We start from the raw sequence: 16988 nt of genomic DNA, 5'->3' as shown, positions 1-16988 counted from the left end.
TATCACGTTGCAAGTTTGCTTTATGACTGTTTGGTGAGCCAGTCCGCGGTCATAATAAAGAGGAAAGGAGACAGAGTGAAACCCTGCTTAGCCCTGCTCACAAAGCGTTTGTACGCTGTGTTTTACATACGGGTAGCACTGTGCATTCTAAACTGTCTTCAGCGGTGGTGATTATGTTGATAGTCTTTGGTGAGCTAGATCTCATGATTGTGAAGGATTCTATGGCTTTTCAAAGTCAGTAAAAGCCATATCAGGAGTCAATCGGCTCCTGCTATATACATTATACCACCGCTCTTTTACTTTGCAGTCTCATATATCCGCTTTCTTTTCAGAGGGGTGATCTGGGCGTGAAAAGAATTGCTTCTCTCAGCATCTCTTTGTATCTGTCTCATACACACGGTTTTCATATCTTTTAGCCTGAAGTCCAACTGTCCTACTCCCTGTATTCACTGTGTATAACTGGCTGTCTTTCACGAATCTTGCCTTTGTATCAAAACAGCACTTCGTTCATTTGGCCAATAACTCCACTCCAGATGTTTTCAGAGATCAACTCTTTTTTTTCCTTCTCAGTTACAATTTTGACATGTACAGTGTTTACAGGGGTGTAGTGTATACTAGGGTTGCGCGGTAAATTTTTCGCAGGCCAATCAGTTCCTAGGTGACTTTGCAACATTTAGAAGTTAAATACTGCAAAACGTGAGGACGCTTCTGAATTTTCAGTTGTAGTGGACGACTTAAATTAACTCCACTGAAATATTTAACTTAAATGATTTGCAGAATATCACACAGACTTAATTGAGCTGCTCTAGTCTAGATCAAACAAGCTGCAGTACGTGATTTGCGACATAATAATGATCGCGAAAGCTAAGTGTTAAGCAAATTATAAAATATATTGTGAATATAGTGAAAGTAAAAGTCTGACTAACTGAACGTGAATATGCTATGAATCCAAGGACAATTGTGGGCTCTCTCAGATGGTCAGTGACCAGAGAACAAGGTTCGAAACTGAATGCACGTGTTACGATCCTAAGGTTGAAAATTATCGCAACTAGCTGTTTTATAAAAAATGTTGTTTCATTTGACTGCAGAGCAAAGGTGATCGGTTGACTGTCTTAGAGCCTGTAAGCCGCATTCCACGAGGCTCTAGGACCGTCGATAAGTATAAGCTTGAAAACCTCTAATTAATGTGGTTTGTTAGCTTATCATTTTTAATTTCCAACCAAAAATGTTTCATCGATAAGCCCGGTATGGTGTTTAAAGTCTGGTTGTTTACCAGCTTTATCTTCATTAGGATTGCTAACACTACACTTCCGATATCTAATTCCGTGTTTTCTTAGAACTGGAGAGGAGTTGCATATTCCTACTTTCTGCCCTTTGGGGCCCACGAAATGGTGCCAATCAATGTAGCTCGCTGCGAAGGAGTCTTCATTACAAATTTTACTTGCTCGTTTAGAAACACGGAAACGCCGAGGACATTGGCCTGTAAAAATTATCAATGATCAATTTACGGAAACATTTCATAAAACTCAGTTAATTGATAACGTGGGTCAATTTGCTGTGCACTAGTTACAGTAAGTAACCTTAATTTATGTGGTGTACTACTGCTGTTCCTTTACTCGTCTTATTCAAACTGGTTGAGCGGGTGATTTTTGGTAGCGCAACCGCAATTTTATTCTCTTACCACGTGCCCGCGAGGGAAGTTTAACTCGACTCTTTACCAATCCCCTCGCGGCTTCCCCACCCGCATCCACGCACCCATCCACGCACGGCCTCGTCAAACAAAAGCACGCGCGCGCAAAATCCCGCCAGCTACCCAGACTAACTGATTCTTGTCAGTTCTATTGCTGTGATATGTTAAGGTTTAAAGGTAAATTCTACTGGAACTGTGTAGGATTGCTTTAAATTTTCAATCAGAGAACAATTTGATTACTTAGCTTAAGACGACTTTAAGTTGAAAGCCTGCATGCAATTCGCAAGAGACTATGTAAGACCATCGTCTCTTGATATATGTCACAATGCATTTATTTCTTTCCTACAACACAGTCTCGACGGTCACTTCTGAGGATTTATGTTTAAAAAAATATATAATTTTTGTTTTCCAACAATGCGCTTTATTGCCATGTTTATCACCGCACTTTGCGTGCTATTTCTTGTTAAGCTACGATGGCCAAAGAAAAAGATTATTAACCATATCATAGGTTTTGATTTGTTGCCTTGACTAAAGAGTACATGACTAAATAAAAAAGAAAGATTCTGTAGTGTGGAAGAATTTCGTCCCTTGGCTTAACATTACAATCATATAGTGGCTAGTTTACTTCTCTCTGCTTCCCACCATGCAGAAGTACTCTGTTTCTTAGTTATGTTAAGCCTAAAAGACCGAAAAGCAGTTTGTTACCAATCACAAGGGTAGAAACCGAGGGTTATGTTTGTATGTTCTTTAATATACTATCATGTTAGAGAAATCGTCTGTTGTCAAATCTTTTCAGATAAATTAATCGTCGGTGTGGCAACCGACAGGAAAGGAGTAGCTTGATGAAACTTGCATGTCCACGTAAAAAACGTTTAACCGCTCTAGCCCTACCTCACGCGGGTCACGCCGACGTTTGCGTAATCAACCAGCTGCATTATACTGCGGTCTTCATGTTATCCTGATATCAGTATGATGTCATCTGTGTAGACAAATCCTGATCACCTTGCGAGTATCATGAGCTGTTCTGAGAAATGTGCATTGATGACTTCTCCTTCTAGACCTCCTATGCTCATACACTGGGAACTTTGATCAAACAGGGGCAACCTAAGAACCGCTACCAATAACACCTTTTGGTGTCATCATCACCGCTATTAGTAAAAAAAAGAAAAAAAAAATCTGGCTATCGGATGCCTCTACCCCACAACCGTGAAAAGGGTTAATTTTGTCCTTTCCACAGTTGTCTCATTTGTATTACATCACAACTTAATCTAACGGATGCGACACTATCTCAGAAAATCCTCCGTGGAACGACAAAAGGTGCCTTGTACCTTTTCCTAACAAGGATTTTATACTTTCTGCCTACATTGCCCTGCTTGCGAGGCAGATTTAATTTTGATGCCACCGAGGAACGGCTTACCGTCGGACTCTCTCCATGCCACCAGTGAAAGAAAACAATAGCTTATTTCTCTTCCTTGTGGTGTGCAGATCACCTGAGGGTAAACTTGTGACCTTGGTTTGTGTTGCCAGACAACACTGATGCATGAAAGGACCTCACATGTGAAGGCAAATCCCGCTATGTGGGACATTTTTTTCCAGTTAACCTAAAGGGGAATACAGACCAATATTTCGCTGGTTTCTCGTTGTCAGTCTCATCAGATCATCATGGGCTCCTGGTCTCATTGAATAAAACTCTTACTCTTTGTCAACTGTTTTGTTATATAATAGGTGGCCAATCGGCCGAAAGCACGCAAGGGCGACAGGAGACTTGCGTGTGCCTGTATATATACCCAATTTCCGGACTATCCGGTTATGATGGTTTTATGATTGTTTTATTTCATCCGCAGGACAGAGAGACCAATTATTGCTGCAAACGAACGGTACTATTTAGAAGCCTTGGCTCGTGTCAGGATTCTGGAGTCTAATCAGCGTTATACAGGTTATACGAGGAAGTCAGATTAATTACTTGCCTCCCCACCCACTGGGGAGTGGGGAGAGACTTGAGAGATAAGACTGGGGAGAGACTCAGGAGATAAAGGTAATGCATCCATGTTGACTGTCCATGAAATTTTATAGCTTGGTTTGCTGAAGCAACTAAAGAAATAATCATCAAATGAGGTTAAGAGCTGAATTTCATGCTGGAATTTCTCCGATGATCCATCATTAAGCAGACAGGAAAGCGAAGGAAAAATGATTCGATGTGTAACAATTTGTCTTAACTAGTGAGAAGTGCGACATTTGTCAGTAGCAACTTTCTCTTGACTTTAGAATTACAGGAATTTTTTGACATACGACGTAAAGTTAAGATTGTTAATTCTACAGGGCCAATACTTAAATATAAAATCAAAGGCATCAAACAAGGCAAAATTTCAGTATAACGACTGTTGATGTCCTGGTAGATAACCCTTATCAGCGCAGCGGCTGAAAAATTGCCAAAAAGGAAGAATTGTGGCATCAATAATGTTCCATTATTTGAAGTATAAACAGTGACCAACTGTCTGAACATATAACCTTATAAAACGCGTTAACTGATTCCAGTCTTTGATCGGTCGGGTCAAGTCTCCGCGATGATTTCCATTGGTCCAGATCCACGGGTCCAGATCACGTTACAGTAGATACACACATAACTTTCTCAGTACTGGGAATGTCACCACTCAGGCACAACAATGCTTTGGATTCCTACGAGGGAATCGCTCGATTATTCTATCATACAGAGAAATCCCGATTTCTCTGGAATCTCCAGTCCAGTCCCAGGACTCCCTCTTCACCGCCGTATATAGGGCTTGAGTACCTCGAACCAAAAGTAGTTTCCCTTCAGTTTGGTTTACTCTAGTTCACTCGAACTCCTGATTTCTTGAGCCAATTATAATTTGCCTTGGAGTTTGGGGAAATCCGGGGATTTCAGGTAACGGGATTCCGGAAATCTTTATAAATACATTTTCTTAATTAGCGCTGTTTTAAGAGTACAGTAGATAAGATAACGGAGATATTAAAAAGAAGAATGTAAGGCCGTTTGAGTATACTCGAAAGTTTTCATGATAAATGGTAGTCAATAGAATGAATTCCTATATGACTGCAGTTGAAACAAACACGCAAATGAGAATCTTCGAAAACAAGGCCAAGTTGTTGTTGCTGTTTCCGTTACCATGCATGCATCAAGAAAATTATTTCAAGTATCTCCCACATCGTTTCCTTCTTATTTGAGTGAACCAGGTGTGAGGAAAGAAATTTAAAAGCCCCTCGTTACCAAGCACGTATATACACTAATACAGTCGTGCACTGCATTCTACAAGCCCTCTGTCTCCTGAACACTAGACTAGAAACCAGTTCCCACTGCTTCTCGGGTATGATTAATGTGTAAACTGAACTAAACGTGAAACGAAAAAAATAAAAGGCACGTAATGCATGCATAGACGATGCCACTTTAGAATGTCTGAAAAATCACCGTGCAAGCAGAGCCTTTTCTTACGGTACATATGCTTTGTATATTTTTGTCTATTTTTTCCATGCAAAAAAAGAGATAAAAGAGGCTCTGATCGCAGGGTGCTGAAATATTAGCTAACCCGGAAATCGGAAAATAAACAGATGCTCAAACCACCATGTGAATAATAAGCTTGTTTTCCTAGAGGAGAGCAATGTGGGAGCGAGCAAATCTTTTATGTTGTCCTTTCTTAGTTGTGATTCATGCAAGTGAAAACTGCTTAAAATTACATGTAACAGAAATGCAAATGACACAAACCAAGTGTATAAGCTAAATTATCAAACATAAACACGACAGTGTGCATAGACAGCGAATTCAAGTAAGCGTATCTCTCTCACATGACCTGCCGTACCACTGTGATAACGAAAGATATCAGGCTCGATTACCAGCCGCCCGTGACCTCGCTCCTCCCCCTCTCTTCTCGGGGAGGAACGTACACCGTTGGAAATCGAACCTATAGATATATCAAATGGTTCACCTCGTAAATCTTTTCAAGAAAGTGGTTGCACGTGGCCTTAAACATCCTTACGTCGTATTTACATCTCCGGGGGGACTCCCATATCAAAAGAAGGGGGGTACGGCTCGTGGTACCTTTTAGGGGTTAGCGGAGCTTCCGTGGTATTGAGCCGCAAAAAGTCAGAGTCAGTTAATGTGTTACTCAAGAATCGGTTCCTCTTAGGGGTGAACGAAATTTCAAGCCACGCCCACAAAACAGGGTCTTGGTAGCTTTTAGGGATTCTTTTCAAAATTTCCGACGAGTACCCGCGTCCTTTTTATATGGAAGCCTGTTTACACCTGCTTATTTACAATAATGAGCACGAATTCGTCCGATACCCGATGAAGCGCTACAGTCACACCAGGCCTGAAACCTCTGATTAAAAAAGTTAAATCCGACTATTTTTCCAATGCTACAGGGTTTACTTGCCCCAGAAAGATGGCGTAGCGTAAAAAAAAAAAAGTGTCTAGTTCCCAGAGCTCCCCGTCTCAAACCAAATCTTTTGTTTTGAAATCGCGCTGATTGATTAGGAACTCTCAGATGGCCCCGGTTGCATTCGTTGCATTATGGACCTATTAGTCCTATTATTATGTGTAGTATATAGCTATTGCTGGTTTTCAGTGTCACGCAATTCAAAATAGATCAAACTAAAAATCAAAACCGGTCAATAGATAAAGTCCAGAATCTGGGAAATGAAAGAAGGTAAATATGCAAAGACTCTCGCCAAACTTCTGGTCACAGCAATTTTTCGTATGCGAGATGTGCGGAGAAATTTTTTACCCAAATTTATAGAGATTTGTATGGAGACGCCATGCTGGTGCCCATCCGTATGGGCACCAACATGGCGGCCGGAAACCAACAGAAACATCTGTCACTGAGTTTTGCTACAAAAGCGTGAATTTATCCTTCGAGGAACTCTAAAACATTAAAACAATACTTTTTCTAAGACATAAACTGTTCAGATAGCTAAGTTCCCCGAAATAAGTCACTTTTTTAACTATCATGGCCGTCCTGTAAATGCCACGTCACGCAAAAGCTTAAAAATTTAAGCGTAGTGCATCACAAAACCAAGAACCCATTCGGAACGAAAATTTGTATGAATATTAGTTTTCAGCTGCTCTTATACATCTTTTAAGTAAAATTCCAGGAAGATCAATAGTTTTGTGGTTCGAATTTTAGTGACGTCATGTGCAAACCAGAGTGATAACAATGGGTTGACAGGCCTACAAAACTCCTATCCACGTGTCATAGCCGCTTTGAGAGTTTTGCTCGAACTAGTATATCATTGAGGAACTGCCCCTTTTGTATTGTACGATAGGGGGATCTTTGAATATTTCGCTAAGGAATAATCCTGTTTTTACGAGGACATTTCACCAGAGTAGAGCCGTTAGAGGTCATAGGTCTGCGTGATTTCCGCTGTTATCCGCGTGTAATTTGTTGACTTTGACACCTCTGTTTTTGACCACGTGCTACTTTTTTTGGCTCATTTGATTGCAAGATATGTTTTAAGTTCTCTAAATATTAGCTCTGGAGGGACAAAGTTTGAAATATTCCGTGAGCATGTTGGTTACTTGCATTTTGTATTACTACGCCGGGCCCGGCTGTTTGATTTACTGTTGCAAGTTATGCTGCTTGTTATCACGGGTGTCATATTTATCTTTGTCCGGCTTCGCCAGAGATAGCTGTAGCTTTCCTTGTTGAAAGCTATGAGTCTGTCTTAAAGAGACGTTCTTATGCTTCTTGCATCAATTTCATCGAGCTTTTCGTCCTTCCAGTTTGTTCGTTCTGGAACTGCAAATGTAGGTGTTCACGCGCAAGTCTGTGGACTTCTTTGCGTGTTGTTTATGATTTTGTGTGGTTTTGTTCAAGCAAAAGCTCTGAATTTAGGAGTTCTTCCTATGATTGTTCATCCAGCTCCACGTTGTGGTTGTCATTGCTTTTATTTGCGATGCTGTCAGGTTTTCTTGAGACTGTTAATAGTCCCTCTTTTGTTAGGAGGCTCGTAGCCTTGTAGATCAGGCAAGACCGCGGTTTCGATCCTTCTGGATCTCATCAGTTGCCGATAACAGGGAGTGGTAGAGACCAATGCTCGGTAACACTCCGCACCTGGCATATTTTTTTGGTATTATATACTCGTTCGGCGGATCGAGAATGCTTGATTGTGATTGGTAGTTTTGCCACCAGCGAATGGTGAGCATGAAGTCTTCGATCCTATTGTACACAGCTTGACACTGTGTTTTCTATGATGGCTATAACGCTTATTTTCTCAAGCATGTGTGATTTGAATTGAAGGATAAAACGTAAGATAGTTATGGGTTGCATTTATACGGCATATGTCCAAGTTTTGGAGGTTTGCGTAGAGTATTTTGCACGCATTTCGTATGTTTATCCTTTGTTTTTAGTGTAGCTAATGTACACCTTGGACTCACATGCTGTGATTGGATTAAGTTTGTACTCGCACGTGATAGGACGGGGCCTGCCTGGTAAAAATCAACAGGAGCCAGTAAAGTGGTAAGGACTACACTGCGTGCAAACCACAATCAGATACATGTGAGTACAATTTATATCGCAAGCTAACTCAAATGTTTGGGGTAATTCATTGTCTGAGGGCTATAAGTTCCGAGTGACTAGATTCAAAAGCCTACTGTAGATTACTGGACAAAACGTATATTAATTCTTGGATGTAAGCATTACCGTGTGATAGCATAAGAAAGTAAAAAAAAAAAAAAAATACCCCAGAATTTGAACATAGGTAGGGATCTATTAAAGAAATATTAATTTATCAAACTGAACGTTTGATCATATCTCAGTGTGCGATTTATTAAAGATAATAAGTGTATGATGAAAGGCATCTTTTGGGAAAGAGCGTTTACAAAATGTTTACAAGCTGTGAAACTGAAACTTGGACCGTAGACTTCACGCGGTTATTAATATGAAGGAAAACGAAAACATCAGACAGTTTTCAATTTGACGTATGTTGATGAGCTTTTAAAATATATATTTTATCCTGGCTCCAGTTCAGATTGTCCAGCTTAAATGAATTACTTTCTTGACCCGACGTCCCAAACTTGTTACACAAAAGACCACGTGGGAGCATATCTCCAAATTGAATGGGATACCTGACGGATTGAATTGAACAGGTTTTAGCTGGTAGTTGGCTCGAATCCGGTCTCTATTAATTCGGTTGGAAACGATTTAGCTCAGGGGCGTCTGGATCAAAATCGTATCCTGTGGAGGGGCGGGGAGGGGGGGGGGGGAGCTACTTTCCTTTGCCCCTTCCCAGTTCTCTCCTCTCCTAATTATACATCTCACTCTTTGAGTCTCCAGACTCCAGTCTCGTACTAGATATTCTCCATCCGATCCATTCGGATAAATAGCAACTGGGTACGTCAGTCTTCTAGAAATTCATTCTCAGAGTACGAACTCATATCGTGCAGTATCACTTGCAGTAAAACTCTGAAGCCTTTCATGTCTCACAGAGCCATAAGGACTAATGGCGAGATGAAACAGTATTGTGGGTGACCATATTGCTTTTAACTAGAGATCAGCAACACGATGGTTGTAATTTTCACGTCTATGGATACCCTAGTGTGTGACCATTCAAACGAAAGCTACTGAGCAGTTCTTTCTTGTGGTACTATTTATTATGTTATACAAGGAGGTTCTAACTTTTAAGACTGTGGACGAAACTCTAGCGTGTGACCATTCAAATGAAAGCTATTGAGAAGTACTTTCATGTGTTACTATTTATTATGCTGCACAAGGAGGTTGACATTGATGTCTGTGGTTACAACCCTAGCGTGTGAAAGCTATTGTTATGCTGTTCTCTTGGGATTTTTTTGCAAGTTGTATTGACCCTGGTGGGAGCGAATTTGTCTGAGTGTTCTATCTTTAGAAGTTCGGCTTCCGCAGCTTATTTGACAACAAAAACCTCAGAATGTGCAGAATTTACTTGGTTAGCACTTTCTTGTTCTGAATACTAATGTACCTTGCTCTCCTATTTGTATGTAAAGCTGGCGTCGTCGTAAAATGTAGGAAAACAACAGTTCACTGACAGGTGTGTCACACTTGTTAGTCCGACGTTTGTCATATTTGATATATATTTAGTGGACAAAGATAGACATGTGCTGTTTGTCAGGTTTATTTCTGTCTAAAACGGATGCAACAAACCATGTGTATCGTGCGGGCTGGTGCGGCGAAAAGCACACAAGAACACAAGAACAGCCTTCCAAACACAAGGAGTTTAATCACAATTTTGGCGTACCATACACAAGCGCTTCACCACGTGCGATTGAAAAGGGAACAAGATACTGAAGCATTATGGTCCTACGTGATCTCTATTGAAAAATGTCAACCGCGGAATGGACTTAATATTAACCACTTGTTGAGGAGTAGCCTCAACATGTATTAATTATTATCCACATGTGAAACCACAATAAAAGCACAAAAAAAAAAAAAAAAAATCGAGAGATGATGGTTTCGATCGTTTGCAGCAACGTGACAAAATTGGTGTCACTGAATGTAGACAAAAAGTCGTAAACTTTTTAAGACATTTAAGAGTATGCAAGAAGAATCAGTCTTAAGTTCGGACCAAGTGTCATAGAGATGCTTTTAAAGTAAGGGAAGTGGTCAAAACTATTATAGATATAAGGGACCCACTAGAATAACTTGAGACTACTGTCTCTTTCTATAGCCCCCTACCCTTATCCAGATACCAACGGTTTCTTTTATAGCCCCTCCCCCCCTCATCCCTTAACCTATGGTCTCTTGCTTAACCCCCCCCCCCCCCCTTACTACACACACAAAAACAAACACACAGAGAAACAGTGTGCCGGGTTGCGTACACTATGGTCCCATTATTGTTCCTTTAATCGACCTTACAATATACAATCATCTCTGGTTTGCATACCGATAACAATTAGAAATAAACCTTGTGGATGTTTGAAAACAAGTTCAACAATCATGTTAAAGATTTTTTTAATGAAGAAACACAAAAAATCACCTCATTGTTTTGCGCTCAAGTACATGGTGTCCCTTTAATGAATGCCTGCCTACGCGAAGCGCATTAACTCTGAACATAAACATAAACTGTGGACTACCGTAATAGTGATTAACCAGCTTTCATATTGCTAAAAACTATCAACGCACAAACCACAGAATTGAGTGGCACTCTCTTCAATGCGTAACCTAGAGTAGCTAGGAAACTTTCTGTAACCGTTTTGTCTGTAGAGCTAAGACGCTAGCCTACTAACTTTCAAAAGCACTTCTGAACAAGTTTAAGAGCTTTAATGATGCTAAAATCTCCAAAAAAGTGAAAAATTATTCCCGCAAAAGTCGCTGGTTCACAAATCAGGCGCAAGTAAATGCATATTTCACGGATCATGGAAAAAATCAAAAACCAGTTTCCCGAGGACGAAAAAGTGTAGATAATATATTTTCACGAATAACGGAAAAATAGGGGATATAGGGGACCCTCTGTCAACAATTACCGATAATTACAATTTATTCGCCACGTAAAAGTAAGTTTACGCGCAAAGTCTATTGACTGTTTTGGGTGTTGTATTTGCTACTAGTGTTCGGCTTGACTCAGGCAAGACCATGGTTTTGATCCTCCATGTGGATCTCATCAGTTGCCGGTATTTCTCTGTACGTCTGAAGTTTGAGCCTTGCACGACTTCTACGGTTCGTGACATTTGTACATTTGTCGTTCTCTGTTCGGTCCCTCGCCCTTTTTGTTGCTTCACTTGTATCTATGAAGGGATCTTCATGATGTGTTACAAGGAGAAATTTTAAGTAGAGTTGAGCCGTGACTTTTTAGAGGTCATAGGTCTGCATGAGTTCTGATGTTATCTGCATAGTTTGACGCCTCTGTAATTTGTCATGTGTCTGTGCATTTTTTGGGCTCATTTCTATTGCAAGATATGTTTTTATGTTTTATGTTGAACTAAGCCGAACAATGACATACAACACGCAAAACAGTGAATACCCTGGTCCCTGAGGTTTTTCTTGATTATTCTCTCTTCTTGATTTTCTCCACATGAGAGAGCAGTAAGAGAGCCTGAGAGAGCCGCGAAGTAGCCTGCGAGCAGGCTCAGTTGGAGCACAAGTGCGCGCGGCGTAGCCTAGTCTCCTTCGCAGCCATTATTAGGGTCGTCACGCAACGCTTCTCCCCCACTGGTGGGGGAGAAGCGTTGCGTGACGACCCTAATAACGGCTGTAGGCGTAGCCGCAAGAGCGAAATCGAGCGGTGAAGCCGCGAGACGAGTAGCCTGCGAACAGCGGCTCCCAGTGAGCCCGAACGGAGCGAGGGAGCCTGTAGACATTCTGCTGTTCTAGATACCAGCTCCTGGTATCATGATGTGATTGGTTAAATCGCTGATTGTTGACATCTTTGAGAAGAATATTTGACAGATCTTTGTAAAATTGTACGACTCCAACGGTTCGTTACAATAGTGCATTTGCCGTTCTCTTTTAAGTTTCGGTCTCTCGACCTCTCGTTATTTCATAAGTGATTCTGAAGGGTACTTTATGCTCTGTTACGAGGAGGAATTTTAAGTAGAAGGTAGTGGAGTGGAGCCGTTTGGCTGTGCTATAGCAATTTATTTAGAGGTCAAAGGCATGGTTTCCGGACTTTCCGCTGTTATCTCCTTGTCGCTTCGCAGAGTTTGACACCTCTATCATGGGCTTATAATTTCCTTAGGCTCATTTCGGTATTGCAAAATATGTTTTAAGCTCTCTAAGTATTGGCTCTGGAGGGACAAAGTGTTTGAAATATTCCTTGAACATGTTGCTTACTTGCACTCTATATTATGACGCCCGGCCCGGCTATTTGATTAGCTCGATTAGAACTGTTTGCACCGAGAATGTAGCTTCTTGACGGGTCTAATTACCTCATTGACTGATTTGTTACAGGCTTATCACCAAGGGCGGATAGGCACATCAAAAACAAAGTCTACAGGCTCCCCTGTCCCCGCCCCGATCGCTTTGCTCTCCGAATTCTTCTGTTTCGCGTTCGCCGAAATCTTTTTCCGTCCTTGCCGGGAGCCTGTTCGAAGGTTATGAGACGAGAAAGTGAGCCTGTTCTGATCTCTTCAATTTTTTTATTTCCACCCCGGAAACCGCAGAAAAGAATAAAGTCAATTGATTTTCACCGGAAGTATGAGCTTTGGCAGCTCAGATTTCTCGGGAAAATTGTAAATCTTTTTCATAACAATATGTTGGCGCGATATCCGTTGTTGATGAAGTTTTGCCGAAGAAAAAGTGTCAACGTTTATGTCTACTAAGGACACACACTTTGATTCCAAGTGATCTTGCTTTGGCAATCTGCTCTTTGGCGATGCTGGTAAACGGGCAAACGCCTATGTGTTGTTTCGTTGCCCGCTTACAATCACATATGTTTGTAATATTTAACTCTTCCCATATGCAGTCGGCAACACGACAAGTACGTCTTGATTCATTAACATACTTTCAACTGCTATTTCCTGCTCCCTCTTTAGTTTGAAATTTAACCAGAAATAGACTGGAACTTTGTTAAAACATCAATAATACGCGCACTCAACTCTTCCTCTGACTCCAAATGTGTACGACTTGTTTTTTATTGTGCGGTAAATTACCGACTCCATGGGGATTTAATCGCTCCTCATCAAACACAGTAGATTGACAGTTTTCTCGCCTTTCCTGCTTTTCGACCAATGGTATTTCACTTCGCTCAGACGATCGACGCAGAAATGAAAAAATTACAGAGATCAGGGCGGGATGACTTTCTTGGCGCCTCTTCACTAGTAGCCTGCGAACAGTCTCCCGGTACGCGGTGAGCTCGAACGTCCCCGCCCCGATCGCTTTGCTCTCCGAATCCTTCTGTTTCGTGCTCGCCGGAATTTTTTTCTGTCCTAGCCGGGAGCCTGTTCGCAGGCTACCTCACCAGACTCCTTCCCGCCGGATCGCTTTTCTTTTCGACGCTCGCGCGTGTGACTTAAAGGTGAGCCTGCTCGCGAGCTAGCCGCGAAATTCCGCGGCTCTCTCGCAGCTCTCTCATGTGGAGAAACATCAAGAAAAACCTCTGGGACCTGGGTAAACAGTCAACAGACTTGCTCGTAAACAGCTACATTTGAATCATGTGGTGCCAGAACGACCAAAAGGGGGAATAAACCTATACATCGAGCTCGAGAAACATAAGCTCGATCAGATAGCTGCAAGAAACCAAAGAGTGTCTTTCGAGAAACGTATAGCTTTCTCGAAGTAAAGCTACGGTGTCTCCGAGGAAAAACGTACGCAAATCGGATATCCGCGATAAGAATCAATTGCAACATACTACTTACAAAGTGTTCTAATCAAACAGTCGGACCTGGCATCACAATATAGAATGCAAGTAAGCGACATGTTCACAGTAAATTTCATATTTTGTCCCTGGAAAGCAAATACTTGTATCTTGCAATAGAAACGAGCCAAAACAATGGTATGCATAAACACATGGCAAATTACAGAGGTGTCAAACTCGACGAAGCGACATGCAGATAACAAAGGAAATCATGCAGACCTATGGATTCTAAAAATTTGCCATAGTACGGTCTAACGGCTCAACTCGACTTAAAATTCCAACATGAAATGCCCTTCATAAACACGAGTGAAGTGAAAAAAAGGTCGAGTGACCAAACAGAGAACAGCAAATGTACAAATGTCACGAGCCGTAGAAGTCGTGTAGGCTAGCCATTTTACAAGTTTGCACAAGCCGCGGAATGTCTTACATCCTCACATATGTACGAGTTCCGCTAGCAACTACAGACGTACATAGTATTTTAGAAATACCGGCAACTGATGAGATCCACATGGAGGATCGAAACCATGGTCTTGCCTGAGCTAAGCCGAACAGTGGCAAATACAACACGCAAAACAGTCAACAGACTTGCGCGTAAACAGCTACATTTGAATCATGTGGTGCCAGAACGACCAAAAGGAGGAATAAACGGTAAAACCTATACATCGAGGTCGAGAAACATGAGCTCGATCAGATAGCTGCAAGAAACATAAGAATTTTTCTGGAGAAACGTATAGCTTTCTCCACGCTACGGTGTCTTCGAAGAAAAAACGTACGAGGGCAAATATGATATCCGTGATAAATATCAACCTCCTGTACTTGCAAACGGTTCTGTAATCACAGCCGGGTCCGGTGTCACAATATAGAATGCAAGTAAGGGTCCGGACGCACTGGACTGACAAAATTTGTTTGGCCCTTCCAAAAATCTCGACAAAATTTGTCTCTGCCCACTTTTTAATTTGTCAAGCGTGGGCGCACTGAATCACAGCAAAATATTTGTAAACCACAAGAGTCAATCACATGGAAATTAACACCATCACTTGCGCGCTTTCAATTTGATTACATGTAGTCGTGAAACTTGCACTTGTACTTGTACTCGGCTGACTCGGGTGGACATACGGATGTACAAATTGAGCAGAGCTTGGTCCTGGAGATGCAGCTGGAATGTTAACGTAGACTTGGGAACCGTAATAGTTGTACTGTGCGAACGGATCGTCATGGAGCATACCGAAGTACGAATCTTCCATTTTTATTGTTGATTGCCGCGCAAATATAAATTTAATTTTGGCGGGCTTCGGACTGAAATACTCCGACTAAAAGTAGAGATCAAATTTTCTTGATTGACATTTTCCTTCAAATCATGGCGTGTAAATTGACAAATCTGTCAGATTTCACGCCTGACAAAAATTTGTCCTGCTCCGAGGCAGGACGATGGTGTCTTTGAAGTTTGGTAAGCCTTGACAAAATTTGGTAGGTCTAAAAATCACCGGACGCACTTGTCTCAGGGAATTGATGACAGATTTTTTCGCAAAATAAACAAAAATTTGCCCAGTGCGTCCGGGCCCTAAGCAACGCTTGTACGGTAAATTTCATATTTTGTCCCGCGAAGGGAAATACTTGGAGACTAAAAAACATATCTTGCAATAGACATGAGCCTAAAAAATGCATAAATACATGGCAAATTACAAAGATGTCATAGACGAAACGTATTAACCCGCCGAAATCTGTCATAATTTGCCCAGGGTACAAAATCTCTAATTAGCACATAATCATGACAATGACAATAGACAATGCACAGGTACAAACAGTGTCCGTAAAGCGGGGTTGACGATGTATAAGAGTTTGTCGCTCGGGACACAGAAAAGTGTCCGTTGTCCGTATTAACGGGTGTCCGTAATAAGCGGGCTAATTTTAGAAAAAATATATGAGCTTTTCGACGGGGAAAACGAAACTGTCCGTAATATCGGGGTGTCCGTATTAAGCGGGTGTCCGTAGAGCGGGGTTCCACTGTAATAAAATAATTAATAATAAAAGTAATATTCACTCAGGATAATAATATTCAGTCACTCATTCTGACAAAGAAAGTTTTCGTCTAACGTGTAGAACCTACTGCTCCAATGAAACCCTGTTCCTTCTAAATGCCCATAGAAGACAATTAGGATAAATTTTAGGGTTAGGGTAAGTTTTTAGCATGACTGAATTGAATGAATTGATGAAGGCGAATGAATATCAATCGCAATAGAGCTTGCAATATACAATAGGATAGAGTCCAGACTCCCTTCCCCCCCCCCCCTCCACCTCTGTCAGGAGACACGTGGCCTCTTACCTAGCCTCCACCTCCGTTAGGAGATCCATGGCCTCTTAAGTAGACCCCCACCTCCCTCATGAGATCCATGGCCTCAAGTAGCCCCCACCCCTTCATTAGACCCATGGCCTCTTAAGTAGCCCCCCACCTCCCTCAGGAGACCCATGGCCTCTTATATAGCCCTCCCTCCAAAAAGTGGGTCCCTAGCATGTACAATAGTTTTGACCACTTCCCTAAGACTCATTCTGCGAAGATAACATTCAGTTTATTGCGACCCAAGATCCGCCGGCGCCATGCTGGTTATCATCTATTGAAAATTTTGCCGGAAGCAGGCAGTCAGCGGGTCGGCGTTTCAAACCGCTTAACCAACAAAACCGCGGACATTTCCGTCATGCGGAAAAGTGAAATAGTAGACGTCTGTACGAACGCTATGTATGCTTTTTTAGCCAACTGTGAAACCAATTATTAAAGAATAAATTCTTGAGAGTGATACTTTACTGTCAAATCGAGTGATTTTCGCAGCAGTTGATAACGAAAGACAAAGCAAATAATTGAAATGAAAGTAGTTAACCTAAGTGTTGTCTTCTTTTGAACACCCGCGCCGGTTGCCTGGGGTGGTCTGAGATTTATGGAGATTTAGAAGGAAGATTTTAAAAACCCGTCAGTAGTAGCCGTAAGTCCGTAGAATCCGAAAACTGAAAGAGA

General features: G+C 41.6%; 1 protein-coding gene across 2 annotated transcripts in view; it reads left to right on the top strand.

Annotated features, from left to right (window-relative positions):
* The window catches only part of LOC145482234 (uncharacterized), a 189857-nt gene that overhangs the window by 106696 nt on the left and 66173 nt on the right, over positions 1-16988 (top strand). The window lies entirely within an intron of this gene.

The sequence above is a fragment of the Orbicella franksi genome, chromosome 3 (genome assembly GCF_964199315.1).
Source record: "Orbicella franksi chromosome 3, jaOrbFran1.1, whole genome shotgun sequence".
Taxonomy (NCBI): domain Eukaryota; kingdom Metazoa; phylum Cnidaria; class Anthozoa; order Scleractinia; family Merulinidae; genus Orbicella; species Orbicella franksi.
This window is presented reverse-complemented; position numbering and strand designations above follow the sequence as displayed.